The sequence below is a fragment of the Trachurus japonicus genome, chromosome 8 (genome assembly GCF_045865225.1).
Source record: "Trachurus japonicus isolate A0001 chromosome 8, Traja_1.0".
NCBI lineage: Eukaryota > Metazoa > Chordata > Actinopteri > Carangiformes > Carangidae > Trachurus > Trachurus japonicus.
Window position 1 is genome coordinate 16,426,158 of NC_140914.1, and position 13,503 is coordinate 16,439,660.

Consider the following 13,503-nt stretch of genomic DNA (forward strand, 5'->3'; position numbering starts at 1 on the left):
CCATCCCTCATCCATGTTCTTCATGACATGCTGTAGCTCAGCATCCGTTGCTGTAGCCTCCGCTATTTGTCTTGACTTTGTGTCAGACACAGGCAGTGTAGCCGACACCATGTTCACGTGACACTGTATGTCCTCGTCTGTTGCACTCACACTGTCGCCTGTAGTTGCTCTGGATAGGGCATCAGCAAGGACTAGGTGTTTACCTGGAGTATATATCAGTTGATACACTCTTTCCACAAGCCCCAGTTCTTCACAGGCTCTGTCACCAAGAAGTGATTCCCGTCCCTCATTCACAACAAAGAAGAATAGGTGGTGCACTTTTCCTTTAACTGTGACATTCAACCTGCATGTGCCCAAACATTTGATTGGCCGCCCATTGTAGTCTTTCAGTCCAGATTCTTTTCTTTTTATTTGTGGCTTATTTTTCATTGCCTTCACATCACACATGCTTATGAGATTTGCTTTTGCACCAGTGTCCAATCTCATGGTGATTACAGTCCCATTTATCATTAGAGGAGCTATCCACTTATCTTCTGTAGTGACATCATTTACATTGTCTGGCTTATTTATTTGTTCACTTTCACATTTCACCATTCCAACAAAGAACGTGTCACTGAGATCAGGCTCGTCTATTAAGTTTACAGTTTTTTCTTTTTTCCACTCTTTCCGTTTGAAGAAGCATTGTTTAGCAAAATGATTCTTGCCTTGGCAAGTGGAGCATTGCTTACCAAACGCTGGACACTGTCTAGGCTTGTGCTGTGAGCCGCAGCGCTTGCAGTTTATCATCACGTCCTCCTGCTGTGCAGGCCGGGTCTGTGTGCGCCGTCTCCACTGATACGACACTGCTCCAACCGCTGCCGCGCTGTCGCTCTGTGCCGAGGCGACTGCAGACATCTCGCTGAACGTCCTCACGTGCCTTTGGGACAGCTCACTGGCCTGGCAGATCTTAATGGCTCCTGCCAGCGTCAGCTCCATCTCCCGTAGTAGCCTCTCTCTGACCTTTTTATCCGCCACGCCGTAGACAATCTGGTCCCGTATCATGGAGTCCTTTAGCATTGCGAAGTTGCAGGACTGCGCCTTTAGCCGCAAGTCCGTCAGGAAGCTATCGAAGGGCTCATGCTGCCGCTGTGCACGAGACCGAAACACGTACCTCTCGTACGTCTCGTTCTTCTTCGGAGAACAGTGAGTATCAAACTTGCTAAGCACTACATCCAACTTTTCATTATCTTCAGGACTGTCAAACACGAACGTGTTAAATACTTCTATGGCCTGTGGCCCTGCTATTGTTAGCAGCAGCGCTACCTTTCTTGCCTCTGGCTTAGCCTCGAGTCCCTTAGCAGCAACATAAAGGTGAAACCGCTGTTTGAAGGTGCGCCAGTTCTCGTCGACATTCCCCGTCAGTTTCAAACTTTCCGGTGATTTTAAATCCATGTCGCCCATTCGAGTTTACTCCTGGTACCATGTCATGTTCGTGTTCCAAGGATGAGGCCGTGTTGATAGCAAGTAACTTAGTTTAATGTCTCACATTCTCAACAACATACATGTGGCTTCATGCAGTCTTGCTCTACTCCGTTATATGGTACGGTAAGCTGACTACTAACCCGTACTGCCGCCTAGCGGTCAAACATGTAATAACATCTAATCATAACAATAACCAAGCAATAAATCGACATGCACCAAGCCCTATCTGCTGCTCTGTTGAGAAGAAATCGACTGATGCACACCTGCTCTCGGCCCAGGACCGAACCCCAAACATGAACCTGTAGCCAAGAAAAGATGCCAAATAATAGTATCTGGCATGGACAAAATGGCACAGGAGAGAAGATTAGGCTAAATACATTTGTTTGTTCTGTTATTTATTTACACCCTTTTCTGAAATCATAATACAGTTTTCACCAGATTATTCATTTGCTTGAAGGCATCAATATTGAAAAACAAAGTTATTTTTATTCACATTCATTACATTCTTATTTTATTTTATTTTATTTTTATTGAGAATATTTACAGTACACAGGATGTTAAAATTCATACAGTATTTCTGACTTTTAGTCTGTAGAATAAATGTCAGTTTGGCCCATGACATACTTTGCGTTTTTAAAATTTTGGCCCCTTATGTGATTGAGTTTGACACCCCTGTCTTAGAGGATATCAGGTGATCATGTGGATGTGCCTCTCTATGTTAATTAGTGTGACATCTGTGAAAGTTAGCTCTGGATGTTAACTCAGGTTTTTTGATGCTATAGAATGTTAACTCATCTGCACTGACACCAGTTCAGTAATTCTGAGATCTGAGTAATAAAGGTTATTTTTGTTATTGTCATACTTCCCTTTCATCACCACATGTAAATGTTTTAATTGTATATCAAAGAGACCATTGTGTTATGTTCCTCTTTCAACTGTTGGAGTGACATTTTCATTTTTTGGTTTGTTGCCACCCTGCCCTTTGTTCCTCAACTCGCCTGACTCAATTTCTGTTGTTGTGTTTAATTGCTTCAACTTATCTGTACACTGAACAATAATATTTTATGGTTGTTTTTTTTTAAAATCTTGATTGTCAAAGTTTTGGTTCATCATCACTGTACTTTGTATCTTAGTAACCGTGTAGCCTACAAATGTAAGTCCCATGCACTTCTCCTAGGTGCCAGCTGGTGCAGGATGAATAGAAGTGAAAAACTCCCAGCGCACTCTAGAGCCGATTGACAAATGTATTTATTAACAAAGGTTAAAAACAGCGAATCACGCGTTTCTTCTGAAGTATCTATTACTTTGTTCAATTGCCACACCTGCTCAGTGGGCGGGGAGGAGAGAAGGTGGAGGTGGAGACTGAATAAGACAAAGGGTTCAGTGTAGATCAAACACCAGTGGAGACATGTTTGTGTGGTAAAGAGGAGCAGACGAACTGTGAGTACACACGCTTCAATGCATTTCATTTTACATTTTAATACTTCTGTACAACCCACCTGACTTCTTTTTGAAATAACTGAACACATTCAGCAGTTGATGTGATCCTTGACCCAGGAAGCCTGCAGAGCTGGAGTAGACGTTGCTTGCGTGGTTTTATCAGCTGAGACAGGATGGATTATTGCATTTTAGTGAAAATAAATATTCAGATCCTCAAGGTGCTAAAATCAATTTTCAAATAACGATGTATCAAATAACTGTGATGAACCTACAGAGTTATCACTTGAATCTGCTTTAGATTTATAGTGAGCTTCAGCCCATTGCGGTTTTCTTTCCACCAATAAATATCCTCTGTGTTTATTCAACCATTAATTGCTCTTAAGGTGTAAACACACTAGGAACGGCAGAAAGTTAGTGGATGACTCAACTCATGGACATTTAAGGGGCGGACATGCTGTGGATCGATGGGCTACATCTAATATGTTTTAACTGTTATCTGTTTATTGTTAGTTAGTTCTGAGTAACAATTACAAATGTATTCATAAGTTCTTGCAATGTACCATAATTATTTATTGCTGCAGAGACTGGCGACGTAGTAAAACAAAGGGTTCAGTGAAGTCAAGAATGTAAGAGCAGCTACAGTACACTGATAAATGAGTTGTGTTTACAGTTTGTGGATTTCACCCACTCTTTTGCATGTTAAATCCCTGAACTTATGCCTGAGGGAAGAAAATGGCGTAGGTCACATTGGTGGTTGCTTAGGGTGCAAAATGTCAAGGGAGCACCAAAGCCTTTTTTGTTTTGTTCCTTCCCCCAGTGAAAGTACTTTTCACTTTTCTGGTGCAGTGAAATGCTTATAACATATACTGTATGTATTCATCACTTGTACTCTACAGCATTACCGACAAAAAAAATACTTTTAGTGGAACACTGACCAATATCAAGCACTAAAGCCTAAGATACTTTATTTGTTTAGCTTTCAGTATCTGCCCTTGGACATGGATCATTTTGTTCATAATATAATAGGAGGAAGGAGAGAAGGCAGGTGAGAGGTGGAGACTGAATAGGATAAAGGGTTTAGTGTAGATCAAACACCAGTGGAGACATGTTTGTGTGTTAAAGAGGAGCCGACAAAATATGAGTGCACAAACTTCCATGCATTGCATAGCGAGTAGAGATGTCTGTTGTGCTGTTTATCTCTATGTTGTAATTTCTCTTTCTACACTGAATATTTTCCCAGTGTAGATATATCCCAGAAACTAACCCCTGAACCTTAACCTATCTGAATCAGAGGCGATTGCTCTAAGATTGCAAAGGAAGCTCTGATTCCTCTAAAATGTGTATATATAATCAAACATTCCACTGACTAAAAATGCGCTAGAACAAGTTCAATTTGTTCAGAATCACAACTACTTATTACAGGTGGACTGACACGATTTTCTTCTCAGTGGATTATATCTGTTGACGCTCAGCGTCCAAGGACTTTAATGGGGCTGCACAAAATAGTTTTTTCATTGCAGCGAAACTAGATGGTGATTGGATAAATATGTAAGTCTTGCCCCCTCTGTGGACACTCAGTGTCTTTGGGAGTGAATGGAGCAATAGATGGGCCTGGACACTGGGCTTCTGCATGATGAATGATTGGAGGATTATGGCATTTCCTCCCTTCGGTTCAACATAATTCTCATGTTTCCTTATAGATTCTATAGGCTGGGTCGGGGGTGTGTGTATGTGCGTGTGTAATATACGATGTGTATTTAATTGTCTTTATGGAAGCTGTGTCTGAAGTTCATATAATAATTATAATAATAATTATTCATTTTAATTATCTCACAAATGTCCATCATGATCATGCATAACATTGTTCCTGTATGTTCTTTAACTTTCAGTTTCTGTTCTTCAACATGGACGAGTTTGTTTATCGCAAATTAACTGAATGGGGTCTCAGTGAGTTGATAGAGACATTTAAAGGTAAGATTTTACCATGTGGCTATGCTAATGTAGAAATGTCTAATTATAGTCTGTCTTTGTGCCGAAGTAAATCCAGGCTACATTTTACATTGACTTGTTGACACATTCTGTTGTTCTTGACTCTGGGATCATTATGTTTGAAAGTACTTGCAATGAAAGATGCTAGATTTTTAAAAAATATGAATCTCAGCACAAGTAGCACTGAAATCAAGATTCAAAGGTTACAAATACAAAACGGAAAATAACAAAATGAGAGATGAGAAATGAACTGAATTAACCTCACACAACCGCTTTTAGCTCAGGGAGCCTGAAATGTTAAAGCAGATATCAGTGGAATGTTTTTGTTAATATAAGTCCTAAATAGTCCTATTTTCCGTCAGCAATCACTTACATGAAGTATTTCAGCCTAAACACGAGTCTCTCCGTCACTCTGCTCTGCTGTAACCCGAGGAGAAAATTTTCCTTGTGGGATACAAGTGTTATCCAATGAGGAGAGAGAACGGCATGAAGGGCTGTCTGTGCAGCCAAGGGATGCGCGTGAATGTGGTGACGTAGCACGAGGACCAATTGATGCCTGACAAGGGCGGGGGCTGCTAACTCATGGTGCGTTCAAGGAAACTCGTACTTTGTGTTTTTCCTTCCTGTGAAGTCATACCAGTTCGATCTGGTACGAGTTCACGGGTCGGAAGTTACGAGTGGCCGTTATAGGGAACTTTCACAGACAACAGGACGGTAAAAACACGAGCTACGGGTTACCTGGAACGCTACCAAGTCGTAGTTGTGACTTGAAGCTGTAACTTACGGTTTCAAAAGCCTGCCTTGAACACAGCATTAGCCGAAACGGCCGTGCCGCTGTTATCTGCTTTAAACATACTGTAAAATGTATTTATTTATTTTGTATTCAGAAATACATCTAAATACTCTCATACAACCAGTTCCTAAATGAAGTGATGTAAATGTAGAAATACACAAATGGCTGTATGAACAAATAACAATAAAAGTAAAATACAGAAATAAAATTGTCATGCATTTTAAAATTCTTAGTAGCCTAATCACAACTGTAGTGTTTTTTTTACTTGTTCCATGATAAACTTCAAGTCAAAAAGCAGTAAACATCAAAGGACATAGATAAAAAAAATTAAATAAAATAGATTTTAAAGAACAGGAACAAAAAGTATTACAATTAAGATTGAAAAGTGACAAATACATTTAACTACTGTTGAACCCGACATGTTCTTTAAGTTGTTTAAGTAGTTCACTCACTATGTAACAGTCTTGTACATTTAATTAACACTTGTGTTTGCATGACTGTTATTTATGGGATTTTTTTTTTTTAAATCACAGATGAACGCATTGATAAGAAAGTTCTATACTGTCTTGATGTTCAAGACCTTGGTATGTTGAACATCAAAGTGGGATTAAGGGTAGTATTAAAGAAGAAACTCAAGTTGTTACAGGTAAGTTTCTGCACTGTAAAGATCCTTGTCAAAGGTTGTTTGTTTTATCTTTAATTTAATTTATGTGCATTCATGTTGTTACAGTTATAAGAGAATGAACTGCTGTTTCATATCCTGATGATGGTTAAAATTCATGGAATTTTATGAAAGAAGATTTCTTTTATAAAATTCTAGTTAATTCCATGAATTTTATTGTCATTGATTGAGAATGATTAACAATTATCCCCAGGCAGAGCAACAGGCAACACTTCTTCAAGAAACAGCGGTTTCCTCTCCTCCTTGTGTAAGTTGAATACAGATCCTTATAATTTGATTTAATTTAAGACATTTGTTGAAATTAAACAGATTTTATTCTCAGTGACTTCTAAATATTTACTTGTTACAATCTGCCATGTCAACAGAAGCGTGTAGAAGGAGGTAATTTTACTCAGCTAAAAATAACAGAATTTTATAGTCATATAAGGTAGCGGGTGAACTTTCATCTGTTCTCATGCACATGAATTTAAGGAAATGAAGAGGAAGTCATGACTGAACAATTGTTTCACTGCATCAAAATGTTGTTGACTGAGAAAATGCTGATGATGAATACTAATCACTTGTTAGACCTTTTCTGGACTCTGCTTTGTCAGAATCATCCCAGATCAGATGGGGACACATGAAAATATCACTGACTGTTAATGTGTGTTCAGAGCTCTATAAAAGGACAAAGTGTGAATATAATTGTATGATCCAACACTGTCTAAATGATCAAATAGCTTGTTTTTGTTCATCCTCAGGATGGTCAGTCCTCCAGTGGCACAAGAGACAAAGGTGAGATATCATATTCTGTTAATTGATTTGATTTGATTTATTTATTAGCACATGAGAAAAAAAAATACATATAAAACAGCATGATAAGAGTAGAACAACAACAAAAAAGCATACAATATATAGAATAGATAAAACAAATGTGCAGGAGAAACCAAAAAAACCCTAAGGGCTTGTCAAGTGGTCCTCCAAGAGACAAACATTCAACATAAAGATAGGATTTACAATAATGAGAGGAACATCATAAAACAGGTAAAGAGACCCAGAGGAGTTTGCTTTTGGTTATAAAAAAGTCTCATATTAATGTGGATGAATCTACGTTACTCACACTTGTTAATGGGTCAATTTTCAATAAATATATCGTTTTGTCTTTATAGTTATTATGATATTATTATTTAGTAGTCGACTCACCCAGCATTTCCTAGTTTCGGTTTCCCGGACGCTGCCCGGCGGGTCATGGGAATAACGCCACCGGATCATCGTTTATGGTTGTGTGGCGAGATGAAGGCTGTAAGTGGGTCTGACGACAACGCCACCTGGGGAGTTTCGCCCCAGGAGATAGTTATGTGTTGTAAATAACAGTTAGATGTACTACAGGCTACAGGTTCGAACACCACTGGCAGAGACGTTTTTAGAGAAGTATAAAAATAGTTTTCTTTTTATTTCTCACAATTAATAAATGAAATGCATCAATCAATAAGGCTGCATAAACACTCCAGCTGGGGCCGAGAGGAGGGGGTGAACAGGGCTGGGGCTCATCACGGCGGACCTAAATCAAATCAAGGGAGGGATTACTAACCAAAAACACCCGTGGCACTGCACACACACACAAGGGGATTCGTGAAGAAAATACCACCACCAGGGATTGGGTCGCCGCTTGGCCCACAGCACCTGTCCACAAAGAAAAAGAGAAAATAAATAAACAGGCCACACAGCTGAGCGCAGCAATAAAATATCACACACACAAACAATGTATTGCAAATAAATAAACACAATAAATCAAGATTCCAAAGACATTAACAAAATACCAAAATCAAGCAATATGTTTTAAACAAGAAAACAATAACAAAACAATAATTCAATATTAATTAAACTAAACAAAATTAACAAAATAAGTCCTGTTTTATAATAGTGGGAATTATTAAGAAATTAACTAAAATGCCTGAGACTGGAATGAGACGCTCGGCGCAGAGCCGGTCTTGGTCACTAGGCAGGCTCGGGAGAGCCCCGAAGCCACAGAACAGTCCAATAAGGCAGAGTTAAATACTCATACAAAACAGCAGCGCCGTCCAAGGAGCCGTGGCGATAATTGATTGAAGGGACCTCGCCGGCGCAGCGTCACAGCCGACCAGGAAGGGTAAACGCACGGCTTCTGCCTGATTCAGCAAGAGAAGCCACCACCACACACAGACGGCCTCCAGCGGGGCAACTCGGCCCCCCCCGGCAACAGCCGCCAGCCACACTGTAGTTATACCAGAGGAGACGTGCGCCACAATGATCCACCACGGCAAACAGAGCTTCCCACACTCAAACACCAAAAGGCTATAATGCCTGCTCCGGCTCTGCCACGCCAGGCCACAGCCACCACGGAGACGAGCAGAGACGAAAAGGAAGAGGGGCTGCAGGTGTGACCAGACCAGTATTAGAAAGTTTGCAGCGCCGCCCATCAATCAGCGCGCCCATCAACACCTGCGGTGGATGGAGCAAGGAGGAGGGGGGAAGGGATGGGAAGGGAAAGACCATCCTGCCACATTCTACCCCCTAGTTTTGTATCGTCGCCCCGACGATAAAGCTCTCAACACGCTAACACCAAGGCCGAAAGACTGCTGACTGTGCATTTGCCACAGGCCCCAGGAGTCCAATGGCACCGTTGGTCTCATTACTCACCGGCCGAGGAAGATGATAAACGTTTGAGTGCTGCCCAGCTGTCGAACGAGGGGTACGGCGGGGAACTGATGGTGCAGTGGCGGATTCTTGCCTCAGAGAAGAGGGAACCGCTGCAGGGGCCTCAGCAACTGGCCGGCTGTCCACCAAGGCTACGCCCTGAGGCCTTGTGGACCTGGGCAACCCTGAGGCTGCAGAGGCCGATGGTGCTGGGGAGCCAGGAACCAGGACCCATAGATCCTCCCCAAGAGAGTCATCCGAAGCCTCGGAGGTTGGTGGAGGGGAAGACAGATGGACATGTGGAACTGGTGCGGGCCCAACCTGGGCCTTGAGCTGATCACGGTGCACATTTCTGGTCCTCTGCAAGTTGTCCACTGGGGCGATGGTATAAACAGGCCCACCACCAGAGGGAGCTCTCAGGACCTGGTAAACAACAGGGGCCCAGATGTCCTGGATTTTGTGGCGACCCTTAGCGCTATGATCACGAAGGTAAACCAGCTGGCCCACCTGCAGCGGAGCATCACGTACCCCTTGATCATGACGATCTTTACGACGTTCAGCAGCCACCAACAATCGTTCCCGAGCATTGCCAAAAGCCACCTCAAGTCTGGCCTGGTGCTCGACAAGCCAGTCCTGAATCTCCCCCGGCACTGGGTCCTGGACACGACCCAGGAGAAAATCGATGGGAAGCCGGGGTTCACGACCAAACATCAAAAGAAATGGTGACTCTCCAGTACCCTGATGAGGCGTGGTATTGTAACAAAAGAGTACATGGGGAAGACAAGAAACCCAGTCACGTTTCCGTGATGCTGGTAAGGTGCGCAAGAGGTTGTGGAGCGTTCTATTAAACCGCTCACACTGCCCATTGCCAGCCGGATGGTACGGAGTAGTACGTGACTTGCTGACCCCATACAAGTTACAGAGCTGTTGGATCAATGCGCTCTCGAAACTCCTGCCCTGATCGGAGTGAATGCGGCCTGGGACGCCAAACCTGAAGAACCACTCATTCAGGAGGACCTGGGCAACGGTGGATGCCCTCTGATCACGAGTTGGGATGGCAACCGTGTACTTGCTAAACACATCAGTTATCACCAAAACATTTTCCACACCACCTTGGGAGGGCTCCAACAGGGTGAAGTCCATGGCCACGATCTCGTTTGGCCGTGATGCTAACAAATGTCCCATGAAGCCACCAGACACTGGTCTGGTGTCCTTTGCCACCTGGCAACGCTCACACCTTCGAACCCACAGGTTGATGTCGGACGTCATTCCTGGCCAATAACAACGCTGTCGCACAAGCTCAGTGGTACGCTCTACACCCTGATGGCCGTGTTCCTGATGCAGCTGTGTCAAGATGTCCTCCTTGAGGACAGATGGCAAAACAAGCTGGAGGATTTCCTCGCCCCCATCTGGACGATGGATCCGGCGGTACAGCACACCTTCTTTCTCCACAAGACGGTCCCATTGTTTTAACAGGGCCAAAGACAACTTGGTGAGCTGCTGTTTCTCCGCTGGTGTAGGCTTAATCCGCCTTCTCCAATGCACCAAGATGTCCTTCAGGAGGGGGTCAGCCTCTTGCAAAGCACGGATGTCGGGAAAAGAGTGAGGGTGAAAAACCGATACCACCGCCTGAGTTGCGGCCACCAAGCTAGGACGAGGAGCTGACTGAAGAGCAACAGGGACCGAGGTACTAAGCAAGACTTGCTCTGCCAAACTAACGCTGGAGATGGGCTGCCGGGAGAGAGCATCAGCGTTCTTATTGCTGCGACCGGATCGATACTTGATCTCGAAGTCAAATGCTGCAAGTTGGGCAGCCCAGCGATGTTCAGCTGCACCTAACTTGGCTGACTGGAGATAGCTCAAGGGATTGTTATCCGTGAAAACCATGCACCGGTGCCCCAAAAGGTATTCACGAAATTTCTCGGTCATGGCCCATTTTAAAGCAAGAAACTCCAATTTCATTGAGCTATAATTGACCATGTTCTGCTCTGTTGGTCGAAGGCCCCGACTAGCATATGCTATCGGCCGAATCCCACCTTCAGTCTCTTGGGACAAAACCGCCCCAAGCCCACTGTGGCTGGCGTCTGTCTCCAAAATGAAAGGACGTGAGAAATCCGCAAACGCAAGTACCGGTGCAGAGGTTAACTTAGACTTCAGCGCCTCAAAGCTCTCTTCACACTGCGGGGTCCACGCAGCCCCGAACTGCTGCCCGGACCCCTTCTTGGACTTCGTGCCAGCCAACTTAGCCACCAACTTGTGCAAAGGGCCGGCTAGCCCGGCAAAGCCCTCAACAAAACGCCGGTAATAACTGGCAAAGCCCAGAAATGAGCGCAGCTCTGACACCTGGCTGGGACGTGGCCACTTGGCTACAGCCTCGATTTTTGTGGGATCGGTGGCAACACCCTGGTCAGAGATGACATGACCCAAGTATCCAACCTTTCGTTGAAAGAAAGAACATTTTGAAAGCTTGACCTTAAGACCTTCCTTCTGGAGCCGGTCCAGAACCACCTCCAGCCGTTGGACATGCTGGGAAACTGAGGACGAGAACACAATGATGTCGTCCAAATACAACAAAAGAGATTCACACTGCTGGTCCCCAAACATTCTCTGCATGAGGCGCTGAAATGTGCTTGGTGCATTGCACAAGCCGAACGGCATGCGATTCCACTCAAAGAGCCCGAACGGCGTGCAAAAGGCGGTTTTCTGTTTATCATGCTCCGAGACTGGTACTTGATTATAACCGCTCGCCAGATCGAGAGTGGAAAACCACTGAGCCCCAGACAGCGCGTCAAGACTCTCCTCAATGCGAGGTAAGGGAAAAGCGTCCTTACGGGTCTTTGCGTTAAGCTGGCGATAGTCGACGCACATACGTAGGCTGCCGTCCTTCTTGCGCACCAGGACGATTGGGGAAGCGTAAGGGCTACTGCTTTCCCTTATCACCTGGGCTTCAAGTAGCTGGTTGATGTGAGTCTTGACTGCCTCATACTCAGATGGTGGAATGCGTCGGTATCTTTGCCGAACCGGGACATCGTCCAGCAGAGGAATGTCGTGAGAAACCAGGTTCGTGCAACCCAAGTCACCTTCGTGGGCAGAGAAAACTGAACTAAACCTCTGCAACAAGGACCGGACCTGCATCTGTTCTGGTTCTGCCAATGCAGACAAATCAATTTCTTCGACCTGACCCTGTTCTGAAACGGCAGCCCCCTGAGAAGAAACAGTGGCGGAGGACCTCACCTCCGTGACTCCTGGAGGAAGACTGACCACCTCAGCTGGACTCAGAATACCAAGGCAGGTTCGTGGATAAAGGATAACCTCGTTGGTTCCCACATTAACCACGGGGATGTAGGCTGTACCTTGTACCACCTGAACGAAACAAGGGGAAGCCAGCAACCCAGCTGGCAAGCCAGATGCTGGGGGCTCAAAAAGCAAGGACTGACCAGAAAACTGTTCAGGGCAAGTGCTAGCCACCATCTTCATAACACCACCGGGAACTCGCACCACCTGGGGGCCTCGGACTCTGGCCTCACCGGTGGATGGAACATTGCGCCGAGTAGTGATCTGATGACATTGCTGCAAGGCCTCAATGACAGGACCAGGAGACTGTGTGACTGCAGGTAAGTCAAAAAAAGAAAGGCCATGTGACCCAAATAGTTCTTTGTAACAGCGGCGAATGATATTCATCCCAAGAATCCCAGGAACCGAGGCTTCAGCGCTGACAGGGTCCTTCACCACCAGAATACCACAACGAGGGATCTTCTTACCACAAAGGATGACATCTAGTTCCAGGTAACCAAGGTAGGGAATGGCAAGACCATTAGCGGCCCGAAGCTGCAACCAATGGCATGACTGGAGGCGATCACTCCCCCCAGATGCGAAGTGCTCAAGAAAGAAGCTCTCTCTGATTGTGGACACCATTGACCCTGTGTCCACCAAACATGAAACAGTTACTCCACTCATGACAACATCAATATTTGGACAAGACGCCATTAACCTGGTTGCAGCTGCTACCTGTGAGCCTGCTAACTCCCCATCTGAACTGTGGCTCGACAGCCCAGTGGGTGCTAGTTTTCCGAATGGCGAGAAGAGGTGGCCCTGCCTGCGGTAGAAGGCAGGCCAGCAACAGGGTTGGCCCGAGCCCGTTCAACTTCGAAGTCCCTGGAAAAGTGGCCAGGCTGACGGCAACGAAGGCAGATCACAGGGCCATGTCGATGGGGTCGAGCTGGTGGACCGGAAGTCTGCATAGAAGCGAGAGTACGGGTGAGTTGATCGAGCTGTTCCTGCTGACGCCTCAACAGCTCTTTCAACTCACCAAGCTCCGAGCCCTGTGGGGACGCAGGAAGAGCTGGCCGAGGACTGCCCCGCACCCCGTACTGCAGGCCATACATGGATGGAAGGGAGTGACTGCGTTCCCTTGTACCCCCCGGGAACCCCTCCCTCTCCCACCGCATACCTTCCGCACGTACCTCCAACAATGTAGCCGTGG

The 13,503-nt window shown here is 45.1% G+C and overlaps 1 long non-coding RNA gene and 1 pseudogene across 2 annotated transcripts in view; both read left to right on the forward strand.

The window, feature by feature from the left end:
* The window catches only part of LOC146982955 (nuclear GTPase SLIP-GC-like), a 134,287-nt pseudogene that overhangs the window by 12,333 nt on the left and 108,451 nt on the right, over positions 1 to 13,503 (forward strand). The window lies entirely within an intron of this gene.
* LOC146982956 (uncharacterized) lies at positions 2,857 to 6,330 on the forward strand. The gene is made up of 3 exons (XR_015036285.1): positions 2,857 to 2,901; positions 4,791 to 4,872; positions 6,217 to 6,330. It is a non-coding gene; the product is annotated as an uncharacterized LOC146982956 (long non-coding RNA).